The sequence below is a fragment of the Sinocyclocheilus anshuiensis genome, unplaced genomic scaffold (assembly GCF_001515605.1).
Source record: "Sinocyclocheilus anshuiensis isolate Anshui unplaced genomic scaffold, SAMN03320099.WGS_v1.1 scaffold1881, whole genome shotgun sequence".
Taxonomy (NCBI): Eukaryota; Metazoa; Chordata; class Actinopteri; order Cypriniformes; family Cyprinidae; genus Sinocyclocheilus; species Sinocyclocheilus anshuiensis.
In genome coordinates this window covers 358,766-363,396 of record NW_015539947.1, presented here as the reverse complement: position 1 = coordinate 363,396, position 4,631 = coordinate 358,766, and positions in this window count along the sequence as shown.

Genomic DNA, 4,631 nt, shown 5'->3' with positions numbered 1-4,631 from the left:
ATGCAACATGAGCAGAACTACTCTAAAATGTAACACTTTTTATTCTTTTCATATTACACTTAAATCGTGACCGCTGTAATAGCTACCCAGCAAACACAGTCGATGTGAGGACATCGCCAGTTGGTCGTCATTTAGTCAGTGTGACATTACTTTATGGCAACGTCATGAGAACGTCATGGTAACATTCCATTTTTCCATTTTTTCAATTTTTTTAGAATCAAATCAAAATAAAAAGCACTCTCTCACCTAATAGACATTCCTCATTTTCTTGAGTACTTAAATAAAAATTAGTACACCTAATGCTTTTTGGGACTTAAAATAGACTTAAATTATCAACATGCTCACGAAAATTTACAATGATTTTATTACAGTAAAAGTGTAGAAACCTGTCATGTTGCACACATGAGGAACACAGGAACGAAGGAGCGAGGAGTAAATACATCAAAAGGGTTTTATTAACTAAAGGCTGGGGATCACAGGACTCGACAAATCAGGAGAACAGAATGACGTTTAACGGCTGACAAAGAACAAGCACTAGAACACACTTTAAATACACAGGAACTGATGAGGGGAAGACGAGGGACACCTGGAACTAAGGAGACAATGTAATGTCTGATTACTTTTCTTAGGGAATTAATTATTATTAATTCATTCAGGTTTTGAAATGACTCGAATCTGAAAATTCAAAGTCCACCTGATTAGAACTGATTTCAAATTTTAATAGTTTACACCTTATCAACGGTCGTCCAGCGAGATGTTAATGTCCGTGTATCTTAACAATCTGACTATGTGTATTTTTCTTGGCCACAGGTCAATACAATTATGATAATTTGTAAGCTCCTAGCGAGGTAACGTGATCTTGGCAAGGTTTGACTTTAAAATTATACGACACCAGACAATGATTCTTTATAAATGAAACACGAATTTATTGGCTATTCTAAATTACATTGACCTAAGCTAAGACATACACATACACACACACACACACATTCAGTTCTGAAGAATGAAAATGATGTTAACGGAGTTCTGAGGAAAGCCCAACGTTTTAGCAAGATATTCGCTACAGTTCTCTTACTTGCAACTTGAGAAAATCAGAGATTTGGCTTATGTTTACTTTTTAAAATTAGCTCGGCACCAGTTCAGCAGAGATAAGATTTTGTTCGTTTACTTGCGTTTTGGGTGACAGCTGAAAAGCTGAGTTTCCTGGTTTGGCTGCTTGAGGGAATTCCGTTGCTGATTGGTTACTGAGATGACGTCAGGATGGCGTCCCTTTGGGGAAGCCCTCCAGAGATTGGTTAGTTTCTTGATGACGCAGAGGCTTGAGCAGTTCTGCTGAAAGAATTTCTTTGACAGGCGATGGGGAGCGTTCTGCCTTGGTTGGGCGAAGCTGTAGTACCATGCTTTGTCTCTGACATTAAGTTCCTGGTGAGAAGCCTTTTGATCGTAGTAGGCTTTTCGACCTTCCGCACTTCTATGGAGTTGTTGTTGCGCGAAGGCAAAAGTTGTTCTCAGGTGTTGATGCACTGTGAGACCACAAAATGCTACGTGCTAACCACTAGCCTTCAATGCTAATAGCTTAGCTTGGCTATTTGTTTACAAACAGCTAACAAAATGGCGCTGGCGGACTGCACTTGCGCACTTCAAAGTTACCCCGGAAAAGGTTTCTTAGAACTACCGGGTTACGGCTGTTACTATGGCAATGTACCCTGCAATAACCAAGTGTGCTACACACAGTCTATGGTTATACACAGCTTAATTACATGCAGGAGGTGTCAGCGCACCTCACCAAAAGTAATAATAGCGTTCGGACGCTCTCTCTGAGCACCGCGTTTCAATTTCACTAGTTTTTTAGTGAATTAAATGGCAGAGGACTATCAGTTAGCTACTCTGATTTCCTCAAACCGGGGAGATGAATAGTATAGTTGAATCTGGAAGTGGGACACACACTATACAAATCAAGCTATGAAGGCCCTTCTACAGAAAGTAAATCAAACTAGGATACAAACTATCTTTGTTTTACGGGCTTTCAGGGACCAGATGTGCAGTGTAATGTTGACCGGCTTCAGCATAAATAAACCAGCTAATAAACAACAGAACAAAGAACATGGTATCACCACCCAGTGGTGTTTTTTGTATTGCTCCCTTCCTGCACTTAAGTGTGAATTGTAGTTTCGATTTGAGCAATTGCTCTGCTATAGGCTGTTGGGTGTGCTAATTAGAAGGCGGCCACAGCGACTGTAGACGCTATTTAAACTGCTTGGTCACTGTCAACTTGGGAGAAGCGATTAGTCAGCAGAGGAGATGGCAGCATGTGAGTGTTTTGCTTGATTTTTGTTACTGGATCTGTTATTTAAATTATTACTTGCTGCTAGGAAGGAATATTTCATTTTCTACCTGTTTCTACTTAGTTTTTTCGTTGCAGTTTGTATTTTTGATTGCACTTACTTGTTATTATAATAATAGCCGTCGGATTTGAAGGAGCCTGTGTTTTTTGTATTGCTCCCTTCCTGCACTTAAGTGCGAATTTTAGTTTCAATTTGAGCAATTGCTCTGCTATAGGCTGTTGGGTGTGCTAATTAGAAGGCGGCCACAGCTGTTTTCACTCTTGGTATCGCTAGACTGTGCTTATCTGTTTTCTGTGCGCTGACGCGGAAGCCCTCTTGTTCAGCCTCCTCGTGTAAAGACCGACAAGTGTAACGACCGACAAGTGGAAAGACCGACGAGGGTAAAGACCTGCGACTTTTTCCTGCAAGACTTTAACCGAGCAATGAAACCGACAACGCACTTAAGTACTTATTTTTATCTTCTCTTTCAGACTCTCCTTTACTGTCCTCTCTTTTCAACCATTATCATGTGCTTCCAAAGCATTCCGGTTGTCTCTCAACCATGCTCTAATACCATATGCAAACGGCAATGCAATCTTGTTAACCTGCGTCCTATTTGCACATCTTCTACTGCACCTCTTGTTTTTTCTGTTGGTCTCTGGAATTGTCAGTCTTCATTTCCGCCTTTTCCATACAATCCACGCTCAGCTTGACTGAGACCTAGATTCGTCCAAAAGACTCAGCAACCCCTGCTGCTCTCTCTAATCATTTCTTTTTCTCTCACACCTCACGTCAGGTTGGGAGAGGTGGGGGCACTGGTCTGCTCATTTCAAACAATTGGAAATACTCAACCCACTGTCCCCTATCCAATTATAACTCGTTTGAATCTCATGCGATTACAATCATGGCTCCTATAAAACTCCAGGTTGTGGTAATTTACCGCCCTTCTGGGCAAATTCTAAGCACCTTTCTAAAAGAGCTGGACGGGCTGCTGTTCTCATTCCCAGAGGATGGCAGTCCACTTTTACTCTTTAGTGACTTCAACATTCATCTGGACAAGCCTTATGCTACAGACTTCCATTCACTCCTAGCTTCATTTGATCTCAAACGACTTACCACTACAAGCACTCACAAATCAGGCAACAAACTTGACTTAATTTGCACACACAATTGTATTGCAGACAACATTTTGGTCAAACCCCTACATATCTCTGACCATTTCTTCATTACATTTACCCTACATCTTTCTACCTGTGTGCCACCAACCCCTCTACCGGTTACTTTTAGATGAAACCTTTATTTTTTCATTGTAGTTTGTATTTTTGATTGCACTTACTTGTTATTATAATAATAGCCGTCGGATTAGAAGGATCCTGTGTTTTTTGTATTGCTCCCTTCCTGCACTTAAGTGCGAATTTTAGTTTCAATTTCAGCAATTGCTCTGCTATAGGCTGTTGGGTGTGCTAATTAGAAGGCGGCCACAGCTGTTTTCACTCTTGGTATCGCTAGACTGTGCTTATTTGTTTTCTGTGTGCTGAAGCGGAAGCCCTCTTGTTCAGCCTCCTCGTGTAAAGAACGCAGCAACTGACACTTTATGCTCCACTTTAACATCTTGTCTAGATGATGTTTGTCCTCTCTCCTCCAGGCCAGCACGGGCTGCCCCTTCTAACCCCTGGTTATCCGATGTTCAAATCAAAAGACCTGTCAGACCTAATTATGTATCAGTCTTTGCTTTCATCTTTCTCTGCTGAAGTCCATACTGGCAAATCTTCATATTTCCACAACAAGATCAACAGCGCTCCAGACACACGTAATCTCTTCAAAACATTCAATTCTCTCCTCTGTCCCCCTCCACCACCTCCTACCACTTCTATAACAGCTGATAATTTCGCCACATTCTTCACAGACAAAACCAGAACAATCAGTAGTCAATTCTCAGCCCCACACACACAGGACTTCAAACCAACCACACCCACTGCAAAAACTCCCATCTTCTCCTTCTGTCCCCTCACTGAGGCAGAAGTATCAAAACTTCTCCTCTCCAGCTATCCTACAACATGCCCTCTAGACCCAATCCCCTCACACCTTCTCCAAGCAATCTCCCCTACACTTTTACCAGCACTCACACACGTGATCAACACATCTCTCCTCATAGGCACTTTCCCCACTGCATTCAAGCAGGCTTGGGTAACCCCACTGCTCAAAAAGCCTACATTAGAGGGGACCTATTATGCAAAATTCACTTTTGCAAGGTGTTTTGACATAAATGTGTGTTGGCAGTGTGTGTACACAACCACCCTATAATGA